This window comes from Bos mutus, chromosome 28, assembly GCF_027580195.1.
Source record: "Bos mutus isolate GX-2022 chromosome 28, NWIPB_WYAK_1.1, whole genome shotgun sequence".
NCBI classification, from domain to species: Eukaryota; Metazoa; Chordata; class Mammalia; order Artiodactyla; family Bovidae; genus Bos; species Bos mutus.
This window is the reverse complement of record NC_091644.1, coordinates 18,724,382-18,737,314: the sequence shown is the minus strand read 5'-3', so window position 1 is coordinate 18,737,314 and position 12,933 is coordinate 18,724,382.

Genomic DNA, 12,933 nt, shown 5'->3' with positions numbered 1-12,933 from the left:
GGCAGTGAACGCTCTGCCAATTGGGCCCTCACTTCTGTAGCCATTGGGGTGCCTCTAACAGAGTAAAGACTGGTGCTCTTAATACGAGTGTTGAAGATGCCTAACAGGAACAGACACTTTAGGGGGAAAATTGGCAATGTCTTATAAAATTGAACATTTGCATACCATATCCCAGTGTAACCCAGCAATTACATGTGTGTACTTGCTAAGTCACTTCATTTGTGTCTGACTCTTTGTGACCCATGGACTGTAGGCTGCCAGGCTCTACTGTCCATGGGATTCTCCAGGCAATAGTAGTGGAGTGGGTTGCCATGCCCTCTTCCAGGGGATCTGCCCAACCTAGGGATTGAACTCACATCTCTTATGTCTGCTGCATTGGGAGACAGGTTCTTTACCACTAGCTCCACCTGGGAAGCCCTAAAATTGAATGTTTGCATGCCATATCCCAGCATAACCCAACAATTACTATCCCAGAAATATACCCCAGGGGAACTCTTGCAGATGTGTAAGAATATTCAAACCAACATTGTTCAAATCAGCAAAAACCTGGTGATAGTTCACATGTCCAATGGCAGAAGAGTGGATAAATATGCTGTGGCCCATTCAGACAATTGAACATTATATTGCAGTGAAAATGAATGAACCACAGCTACATGCAGCAACATAGGTGAATCTTACAAATGTAATGAATACTCAGGGAAAGCAAATTGCAGAAGACCATATAGCGTGAGATCCTTTTTAGAAATAAAATTCAAAAGCAAGCAGAATTATCATAAAGGTAATAAAACAAAAGCAATGAAACGCTGCAAAATTCATGTAGTGGCTATTTCTGAGGGCAGATAAAGAGTCGGGGGAGGAGAGGAGCACATGGGATGTCCTGGTGCTGGTATTCTAGTTCTTGGTTTGAGAGGTGCTTTTATTGGCATTCATCATATTACTAAATAAGCTAGATGACATGAATGAAAGATAAATGTCAAAGCCAAATTGACACTTCAAGGTGATTATGAATCTGTAAGTGTAGTGCTGGGGTTGCAGGTGCCGAGGATGGGTTGAACAATCAGTACATTCTGAGAATTAACCCTCTGAGTCATAGACTCTGCAGGGGACCCCAGAGGTTCCCCCAGGGCCAGGCTTCCATCAGGTTAGGGTGGAGGGGAGCAGACAGCACTGCATGAGATTGGGGAAGGGGAGGGACTTTGAGATCAAGGAGCCAGGCATCCTGACTCAGTCTCCTAATCTTTCCTTAAAGACAAAACTAGCTGGTAGGGCATCCTTTGAAGGGAGTCTGGACATCCGTGATGAAGAGGCTAGGCTCTGGAGCTCTCCCCAACCTTTTTGTTACCAGGGACTGGTTTCATGGAACACAATTTTTCCTCAGATCGGGGAGTCAGGGGGAATGGGTTCAGGATGCATCAAGTACATCACATTTATTGTGCACTTTATTTCTGTTTTATTACGTCAGCTCCACCTCACATCGTCAGGAATTAGATCCCAGAGATGGAGGACCCTTGCTCTGGAGCACTTCGATGCTGCAGGGCTGAGAACAGGGCATTTACAAGCCCATACCCACCTGCCTACAATAAAAGGAATCAACACGATAGAGACTTTTAAAAATACTTTTGACTGTGACCATCGTAAGAAACTCATTTTTATATCCTAACGTGTGCATTTACTTGTGTGTGTACGTGAAACTGAAGCAGTTCTTGTCCTTGTTGTATATGACACATACTGATAGTTTCATCCTACTTTTTGTCTTCATTTTGTCCTTATCAAACTATTTCATTGATTTTATAAGCCACTGTGGGTCATATCACACAGCTGCTGGGAAGAGGTCAACAGGGCCTCTAGCCGGCCCGGCCTGCCTTTGCCAGAGTGGTCCAGGCTGGGCCCCACTGCATCTGCCCTTGACCTTCCTTCCCTCTCCCCTTGGGTTCCCAGTTGGCCAGGGACAAGGGCCCTGAAGGCTGATACCAATTCAGAAACAGAACTTCCTTTTCCCGCTCTGTGCCCTCCCCCCCAGCTCACCTCTGCACTCACCAAGGAAAGTGGCCGCTATAGTATGTGGGTGAGTAGCCCTTGCTGCCTGAGCAGGAAAGAGCCGAAGGATGTCAGTTCTGTGGGTAAGCCTGTCGCTTTGTGACTACATCAGCCAGTGGTTGCTAGGTTACCCCTGCCCTACAACTCCAGAACCACTCCCCAGCACCCCTCTCCTCACCCCTAGCCAGCTCCTCTTACCCTTCCTGGAGGGGCAGAAGGTCTCACCGAGCACCCCCTGCTTGCCTGCCCTCCAGGCTCCTCCTCTCTCTCCCATTCAGCACTTTCAATGGGGCTCAAGGGAGAAAATGAGAATCAGGGGCTGGTTTCAGCCAGCGTGCAGCAGGCAGAGAGAGAAAAACTGGCAAAAAGGTTTGGTTGGGTTAGGTGCCAGCTCTGTCGGCATGACCGGGCTGTCTGCCACTGTGGAGGAGTCTGTCCCCGTGTGCCCTATTTCTGGGGGTTGATTCTCAGAGAGCTGTCTCTTGGATGGAGAGGAGGTGGCCGCCAACAGAATCCAAAGCCTTCCTGCGGCCCTACTCAGGCAGGAGAGCTGGGTGGAAGGGCCCTGGGCTGTCGGTGGCAGGGGTCTCAATGGGATTCTGACCTGCCCTAGGTGTGCTGCCCTAGGGGTGTCATCTGTGCTGCCAGAGGTGTGGGACAGTGGCAAGAATACTTGGTTCCAATTCCAGCTCTACTTCCTAGCTGTGCAGCCTCAGACAATTTGCCTGATGTCTCTGAGCCTCAGTTCTCATGTCTCTGAAATGGGAGATGATCCTCGCGCTCATTCTCATGGGGTTTTTGAGATTGCTTAATGGAAAGCCTTTGACTGTGTGGATCCCAACAAACTGGAAAATTCTTAAAGAGATGGAAAAACCCGACCACCTGACCTGCCTCGTGAGAAATCTGTGTGAAGGTCAAGAAGCAACAGTTAGAACTGGACATGAAACAACAGAGTGGTCCCAAATTGGGAAAGGAGTACGTCAAGGCTGTATATTGTCACCCTGCTTATTTAACTTATATGCCGAGTACATCATGAGAAATGCTGGACTGGATGAAGCACAAGCTGGAATCCAGATTGCCAGAAGAAATACCAATAGCCTCAGATATGCAGATGACACCACCCTTATGGCAGAAAGCAAAGAAAAACTAAAGAGCCTCTTGATGAACGTGAAAGAGGAGAGTGAAAAAGTTGGCTTAAAACTCAACATTCACAAAACGAAGATCATGGCATCCGGTCCTATCACTTCATGGCAAATAGATGGGGAAACAGTGGAAACAGGACAGACTTTATTTCTTTGGGCTCCAAAATCACTGCAGATGGTGACTGCAGCCATGAAATTAAAAGACACTTGCTCCTTGGAAGAAAAGCTATGACCAACCTAGACCACATATTAAAAAGTAGAGACATTACTTTGCCAACAAAGGTCCATCTAGTCCAAGCTATGATTTTTCCAGTGGTCATGTATGGATGTGAGAGTTGGACTATAAAGAAAGCTGAGCACCGAAGAATTGATGCTTTTGAACTGTGGTGTTGGAAAAGACTCTTGAGAGTCCCTTGGACAGCAAGGAGATCCAACCAGTCCATCCTAAAGGAAATCAGTCCTGAATATTCATTGGAAAGACTGATGCTGAAGATGAAACTCCAATACTTTGGTCACCTGATGCAAAGAACCAACCCATTTGAAAAGACCCTGATGCTGGGAAAGATTGAAGGCGGGAGGAGAAGGAGACGACAGAGAATGAGATGGTTGAATGGTATCACCCACTCAATGGATATGGAGTTTGAGTAAGCTCCAGGAGTTGGTGATGGACAGGGAAGCCTGGCGTGCTGCAGTCCATGGGGTCTCAGATTGGGACACAACTGAGCGACAGAACTGAACTGAATGTAATGCACATGGAAGTTTTTAGAATAGTCCCTGGCACCAGATATGTCTCCTACATTATTACCCTCTTGGAGCCTGTAAAATGGGGTGTCCTCACCTAATTCTCAGGTCGTTCTGAAGGACAAATGAGCCGATAGAAGCGAAGCACCTGTCAAATGCCTGGTGCACAAGAGATGCTCACAAATGGTAATAATACTAATCAGTACTGTTACTGGTATCTTTTGTTTTTCAATTGTGGTTAATCTGTCACTGGTCTCTTGATGGAGGGGGATGGGATGGGTCCTGAGCCTGAGAACCACTGCGGGCAGTTTACTTTGCTTCTTTGAGACTCAGCTGAAAAAGGGGCTCAGGATAATCCTTTGTCCACAGGACTGAAGTGAGATCAGAGGCTGCCAGGGGTGTAAACAGGCTCTGTAAACGGAAGAGTCTGCAGACGGCGCTTGGTCCTGTCCAAGGAGTGAGGCTGCTGGCCCTCAAAACAGATGGGTGTGGGCCTATTGGAGGATCTTTCTTCTCAGCCTCCTGGCTTCTTATCAGTGGCCTGAGGCTTCTAGACTCTGTGTCCTCTGCTGGGGAGAAGAGCAGGAAGGAGGATAGCTAGAGGCAAACACAAGTCCTTCAAAAGTTCTGCCCGTCCCCTCTGTGGGGTGGTGACTCAAGCCACTGCATTGACCCATTTTGGGGTGGCTTCTGAACTTGACCTTGCCTCTGGTGCTTTTAGGCTCTGGCTTCTCCTGGGCTTGTCCCTGCAGGAATGAGGTGATCCCTTTGGAACCATTCTGAAAGCCCCCTCTTGCATGCTTCTGGGAATCCAGGTGGCTACAATGATAAATGAGACTGTATTTGAAAGAAGAGAGGGCTTCTTCCCTCCTGCCGGCCCCTCCACACTGCTTTCAGCTCACCTGGGGGATTTCCCACAACGTGGCCTGACTCAGTCAAGAATAAAACCCACTCATCCTCCCGTTGCACTTCTTAGCCCTACCGCTGTGTTCTTAAAACTGGACACTGGGTCTCCGAGCAGATTGCATCTTTGGGACTGAAGGGGGTACCTTATAGATGCCCTCAACACTGTTTTGTAAGATTTATGAGGGAATTCAGGGTAAATCCTTTTGGCTGCTTTAGTCACTCAGTCATGCCCTGACTCTTTGCGACCCCATGGATTGTAGCTCACCAGGATCATCTGTCCATGGGATTTCCCAGGCAAGAATACTGGCGTGGGTTGCCATTTCCTTCTCCAGGGGATCTTCCTGATCCAGGGATCGAGCCTGTGTCTCCTGCATTGGCAGGTGGATTCTTTACTACTGAGCCACCTCTTTATTGAGCGTCAAAAAGAGGAGGGAGATTCTTGTCTGCCTGGAAATGGTTTGAAGTACAATCATCCTGCTGAGATGCCTCAGTTATAAGAGAAGCAATATAAAATTTAATGGAATACCTCTTATGTGACAGGCATTGAGCTAATCCTTGTAAGCATACTATCTAACTCTACAGATGAGGAAGTTGATGGTCAGAGAAATCCTTTCTTACGTATAAGAAAAGTATATTCTCCCCTCATGGCTTACTCTTCTGTCTCCAAATACAGTCTTTTGATGGAAAGACGTTCCTATATTTAATTTAGCCAGATTGGCTAATTTTGTCCTTAGTGATGAAAGGTGTTTTCATCCTGTTTAAGAAATATTTGCCTCTCCAAAGTTATGAAGGTATTTTTTTTTCCATATTATTTTTGGAAAGTTTCCTATTGTACTGTTCACATTTAGATCTATGTTCAATCTGGAATTGGTTTTTGTGTATGGTATAAGTTAGAGGTCAAGAGCCATATTGTTTCCCCTACAAATATCTCTTTGACCAGCACCATTTCCCCCTGCTATTATTTGGCCACACTGCAGCTTGCAGGATCTTAGTTTCCTGACCAACAAAGAAGCATGGTGCCCTAACCACTGGACCTCCAGGGGAAGTCCCTGATCAGCACTGGTTTAAAAAACACTATCCTTGACTTGCTTCTCTATGGTATCATCTTTGTCAAAATTCAGTTGTCCAAATATGTGTGGGTCTATATCTGGATTCTTCCTTTCGAATGCCCTGAGTCTACCATTCCACCAATACTGTGTATTTAGTTGCTCAGTCGTGTCTGACTCTTTGCAACCCCATGGACTGTGGCCTGCCAGACTTCTCTGTCCATGGGGTTTCTCTAGGAAAGAATACTGGAGTGGGTTGCCATGCCCTCCTCCAGCGTATCTTCCCAATCCAGGGATCGAACACAGGTCTCCTGCATTGCAGGTGGATTCTTTACCATCTGAGCCACCAGGGACACTCTCTTAATAAAACTCCATCAAGGAAAACTCTATTTTTCTCCTCCACTCTCAGTATTTCTGAAACTGGATGTATAGGGGTTTTTCCACACCATACATTTCTCCATTTCAGCAGGCACCAACTGGGTGTCCTACAGGTTTAACTTAATTCTGACTCTATCTGCCTGGGGATAGCATTGGACCCCACAGGTTAAGAGCTCAGTGCTTCAAGGCTGCCCCCTCTTCAGACCCGGAAACTGAGTCCCACTAAAACCTAGTTCCCTTACCAAGTTGATGATTAATCTCTCTATCCAAAACTGAATTCCCTTTCTTGTCCCCTCTGACCTCAGTCCTGTGCTAACTGGACACTCACCAGCCAAAGTCAGATGACTAAAATTGCTGTTGTTGATAACACTGGTGTCCTAAGGTTGCTACCATAGATATTATCATTAAGGTCTAAGTCACGCTGTTTCTCCAGGGCAAAGTGAGCTAACAGGCCTCGAGCCATGGACAGCCTGGCCAAAGAATCCTAAACTGGAAACCTCCTGAGTTCCAAAACTGTAGTCACAGATGCGTCATCACCAATGACACCTTCTGTGTCATCGGTGATGACAGATGAATCCCAGCCTCTTTGTTCTTCCCTTCAAAACACCCCTCACTCAGACACCAAATGGAGAGGACTCGAGACTTGTCTCTCTTTTCCTTGCTGGGTGTGTGGCCATAAACCCTTACTTTGCTGCAAACACCCACTGTCAGAATTTGGCTTTCTGTGACCTCAGACACATGAGTCCTTGCTCGTAATAACATCAGGCACAGGTCCAGGTTGTTATCTGTATTTCTGCCTGGCCAGAGTTAAATTGGGGTTCCCATGATCCCCTCCCTGGGTTTGAAAGGTTGCTAGAATGGCTGACAAAGCTCAGGTAAATATTTACCTATGTTTACCAGTGTATAGTAAGTGAAAGTGAAGTCACTCAGTCGTGTCCGACTCTTTGCGACCCCTTGGACCACCAGGCTCCTCCGTCTGTGGGATTTTTCAGGCAAGAATACTGGAGTGGGTTGCCATTTCCTTCTCCAGGAGATCTTCCCTGGAGAAGGAAATGGGATTGAACCCCGGTCTCCCGCATTGTAGGCAGACGCTTTACCATCCGAGCCACCAGGGAAGTCATAGTAAAGGGTATCATAAAGGATACAGGTGAATAGCCATATGAAGAGGTACATAGGACAACGTTCTGTGTGCAGGAGCATCTATCCGTGTGGAACTGGGGATGCCACTCCCAACATGTGGACATCTCAACCCAGAAGCTCTTCAAACCCCCAGAAGCTCTTCATCCTTTCAGGTTTTTATGGAGGTTTCAGCTGGGGCTTCCTAAGTGGCTCAGATGGTAAAGAATCGGCCTGCAAAGAATTCCATTTTGATTTACCTGTGGTGTTTTTCAGTGTATCTCTTTGTATAACTTTTCAGTGGTTGCTCTAGGTATTGTATTATACATACAAAACTTACCACAGTCTGCTGGTATCATTGTGTTACCAGTTCAAGTGAAGGTTTTAAGTATAGACATCTTACTTCCTTTTATGTAATTTACTCTCCTCTTTTATAATACCACTGTCTTAAATAATTTCCTCTATATACATTTAGAATCATATCAAGCAGTAATATATATATATAATTTTTGCTTCAACTGTCAAACATTTATTTAGAAAACTCATGAGAAAGGAAGCCTATTTACACATATTTTTAACTTACTGTTTTCTTCCTTCCTTCCTGATGTTCCAAGGTTTCTTCTCTTATTGTTTCCTTTCTGTTTTGAGAACTTTCTTTATTCTTTTAGGGCATGACTGCTGGTGACAAATCGTGTTAGTTTTCCTCATCTGGAGAATGTCTTGATTTCCCCCTTCATTCTTATAGGATATTTTTGCTTAGATATAGGATTCTGGGTTTTCATTTCTTTTTTATATCATCTGAAAAATACTGTACCACTACGTCCTGATCTTCATGATTTGTGAGGAGAAATCTGTTGTCATTCTATTTCTTTTCTTTTATAGATGAGGTGTTGGTTTTCCTCTGGCTGGCTTTTTTTTTTGTCTTTAGTTTTTAGAAGGTTAATAATAATGTGTCTGCATGTGGATTTCTTTGGCTTTATTCTGTTTGATTTGTTCAGCTTCCTGAATCTCTAGGTTTGTCTCTTGCCCAATTTGGAATGTTTTCAGCCATTATTTCTTTGAGTTCTTTTTCAGCTCTGCACTCTTTCGTTCTCTTGTTCTGGGACTTTGATAGAACAAATATTAGAGCTTTTGTTATAGTCCCACGGGTCCCTACAGCTCTGTTCACTTTCACTTTTTTGGAGGTCTAGTTTTTGTTTCCCAGACTGGGTAATTTCTATTGTTCTATCTTCCAGTTCCAGGGGCTTCCCTGGTGGCTCAGACGGTAAAGCGTCTGCCTGCAATGAGGGAGACCCGAGTTCGAATCCTGGGGAAGGTCCCCTGGAGAAGGAAATGGCAATCCACTCCAGCACTCTTGCCTGGAAAATCCCATGGACGGAGGAGCCTGATAGGCTACAGTCCATGGGGTCGCAAAGAGTCGGACATGACTGACTGGGGGACTTCACTATCTTCCAGTTCACTGATTCTTTCTTCTTTCACTTCTATGATGATTTTGAGCCCATCCACTGAGATTTTAGTTCAATTGTTGTATTTTTCAGTTCTACAATTTTCTTTTGGGTCTCTATGTCTCCTATTTCTTGCTAGGGCTTTCTATTTTTTTCCCCACTTATTTCAAGTGTGTTCCTTATTGCTCATTGAAACATTTAAAAAATCCCATCTGCTATAAAATCTTCATGTTTATACATCAAATAATTCTAATTCTAATACCTTTTTAATTTTGCTGTTGGCATCTATTGCATTTCTCAAGGAATTTTTCCAAAGGATCTACCTTTTCAAGTTTATAGCACTGGCTCTATCTTTGTATTACCTCTAGGAACTTCTCAGTGCTTCCCTGGTGGCTCAGACAGTAAAGAATCTGCCCGCAATGCAGGAAACCCAGGTTTGATCCCTAGATCAGGAGGGTCCCCTGTAGAAGGGAATGGCTACCACTAGAGTATTCTTGCCTGGAGAATTCCATGAACAGAGAAGCCTGGTGGGCTACAAGTCCATGGGGTCGCAAAAAGTCAGAAGTGACTAACACTTTCACTTTTTTAACTTTCACATGTCCTTGTATCGTCTCTAGGAACTACAGTGATATAGTGATATCTTTTTCATTTCGGATATTGCACTGAATTTGCTCATTCTCTCTCTCTCATTCCTTGATCAGTCCTGCCAGGGTTATTATGTTTAGAAGTCTCCCCCAACCCCACTAAAAATTTTAGGTTTTGGGGTTCTCTTATTTTCTTTCTTCCATTTTCTTTGAGTTTAGTTTGTGTTTTTGTAATCTCTTAACAAGGATGCTTAAGTCATTTGCTTTCAATTTCCTTCTTTTCAAATATATTGTACATTTAAGGTCACAATAGCTGCATTCCACAAAATTTTCAGGTTTACAGGAGATGACATTACCTTGCAAAGTGAAAGTGTTAGTTGCTCTGTTGTGTCCGACTCTTTGTGACCCAATGCCCTGGGGCCTGCCTGACTCCTCTGTCCATGGAATTTCCCAGGCAAGAATCCTGGAGTGAGTAGCCATTCCCTTCTCCAGGGGATCTTCACGACCCAGGGATCGAACCTGGGTCTTCTACATTGCAGGCAGATTCCTTATCATCTGAGCCAAAAAGTTTAGTTTTAATTTGCAGTTCTTTAATCAATGGAGTTGAGCATCTTTTCATATGCTTAAGTACTATTTGTATACATTTCCTGGGATCTCAATTCACGTCCTTTGTCCAGTTTTCTGTTGGTTTTTTAGTCCTTACATGGATATATGTTAGATTATTTCTTTTTAATATGAGTAATTAAAAAACTTTTCCCCTAGTTCATTGATCTTCTGTTGACTCTGTCTATGCTGTGAATTTAGATTCCTCTCCTCCTAAATTGGTATTCTGCTGAGGGCTTACTCACCTGCTTTTGGAATTCAGAAACCCCCTCCGCTTTGTTGTGCTTCCATTCATCCCCATGAAAAGTCCTCAGAACAGAGGCTCTGGAGATACTCAGACCTGCCATTCTCTAGCTGTGTGGTCTTAGATAAGTTTTGACACCTCTAGGCCTCAATTTCCTCATCTGTAAAATAAAGATAATAATTCTGCCAACCTTATAGGGCTGTTTGATGCATAAATGAGATAATGCATATAATCACCCAGCACAGTGCCTTGCCCATCATGAAGGCTTAATGCATGGTATTTTTTTTCTTACTATTTGCAAAATCAAGCAAACATTTCATGAATGGCTGCTGTATTATCCCGGTGCTATTTCCCATTAGTGTACAGGAGAAAATCCTGTGATGACGTGCCTTTTATCTCACCTGTTGTGTCTTTTCTGCTTCATACATGGGATTCTGGATTGTGGCCAGTAACGCTGGGTGCTTTGATGAAACTTAACTGCTCTGAAAATTGAGTCTCTACCAGGCTCTTGGGTTTACCTACCATGGCATTACCTGTGCTTCTATTGTCCCAAAGTCCATGTGACTAGCTGTTTGATGATATTTTAGAGAAGAAAGGAGGAAAGAAAGAGGCATGACTAATGACCCCACATGGCTCAGCCACCCCACCTGTCTCCCCTATGATGGTCAGTTGCCTGGTAACCTGTCATCTGAGCAGGACTCACGGCTCTGGAGCTGGCAGCTACAGACTGGTCTAAGTCAGCATTCGGGAAGTTTGACTTAGAAGAGCAGACATCAGAGAAGAGAGAATAAGTCTGAGCTCTCCAGAAAGATCTAAGTTCATGGAATCCAACAAGTTTCCTATCTCTTTTCAACTTAAATGTCATTCTCTGCTTCCACCCCAAGTTCTCCCCTCAAACTCTCTTTGAATACCCAATAATTCTTATAATTTCACATCTCTTTACTCTAAGCCTGTCAGTTCCAAAAGGTTAGAGGATACCTCTATCTTGTTCATCATCAAGCATATTGCCTTGCTCTGCATGATGGTTAGTTATGTGGGTCTGTTTGTGTTATACTAATTCATCAAATGCCTGGTACAATGCCTCATGCCCAGTAAATATTCACTGAATTCATGAATAGATGAATCAGAGTCTAAGGTAGTTATTCTGGCCAGTCACCCGTTCCATATCTGAATCCTCACCTCAGAATTCCTACCCACTGTATGCTAATATTTGTCAACAAAACAGCTCTAGTGACAGGAAGCTCTCTGCTGCCCAAAGTTGCCTGTTCATTTTCTGTGTGATCCTGTTGGCTAGAAGGTTCTTCTCAATATTGCACTTAAATATATCTTCTTGAAGCTTCCAGTCAATATTCTTGATTTATTCTTAAGAATAAATCAAGTCTAGGTCCTCTGTGTGATGACAACCCTGTACACATTTGACCTTAGTTCTCATACCCACCTCTTCTTCTCCAGGCTAGTCACAAAATCACTGATTAGACACATATTTGTTGAGCACCTGCAACATGGAATACACTAGAGAACACAAAGATGGGAAGAAATAATAAGTACCTTCAAGAGGTTACTGGTCTTGTGGGGCATCAATAAAAATGAAGATCGAATGTAATAAGGACAGTGGAGACTCTGAGTTCATCTGTGAGTTTTGGGAAAGGCTCCACAGAGGAGTGGGCTATAGAAGGTGGTCTCAGTGGACATGGGAGAAGCAGATGTTCCAAGAAGTGAGAGTATATGCCAAAGTCTGGAGATATAGGAGCCCATTGCATGTTATAGGAACATGGCTAGGGAAACCAGAAATCCCAGATGGCACAAGACAGTCCAAGTTTTTTCTGCTCTCCCAGAAAACTTACTAATATGTCCTCAGCCTCAGAAGTGTCCCAGATTGGATGATTAATTACATGATTACTCTAACTATGCCAGGGGTAGAAAGTCTGAGAGTGAGGTAGAGATGTGGGAGCTGAAGGTAGAGAGAGGGCAGAGGCTGATCCCCAGGGGCCCTGTGGGCCAAGTTCAAGAAGAACATTCAGTTAACTGGGCCTTGTATGGTACCTTCCCTCAGAGGTCATCCTCTCCAGGTATATAATTTGATTCACAGACAGATCAGTGCATCTACTGATAGGTGTTTATTGCTGTGGATGACCATCTTTTTCATGAATTGTTTTGATGTGGACTGCTTTTAAAGTCTTTGTTGAATTTGTTATAAAATTGCTTCTGTTTTATGTTCCTTGGTTTTTTGGCCACGTGGCATGTGGGATTGTAGTTCCCCAACCAGGGATCAAAACTGCATTGGAAGCCAAAGTGTTAACCACTGACCCACCAGGGAAGCCCCCTATGGATTACCACTTATGGGCGACATAGCAGGTAAGCACTTTCCAAATAGTCTGGGGAAGGGGGTGGGGGTGGCCCAGGCAATCTCTGCTGACCCTTGCTCATGCATTTTCTGTAATGGATTCTCTGACACTTAGCCTTGGTTTTGACTTGTTGTGGTTGTGAGGTTGTGTCCAGAGACGGCACTGGGCAATCCCCTCTGGACTTTTTGCTCTCAACTAGAGACTTTGTAAGACTTCCCCGGAGGGATGTAGCGAGTGTCAGAAGCAGGCCTATAGCTATAAACAACTTGCTTTAAAGGACTGAAATGATTTGTATATGATAGGGACTTATAAGAATATTTGAACGAAACGAGTTTTTAATTGGGTC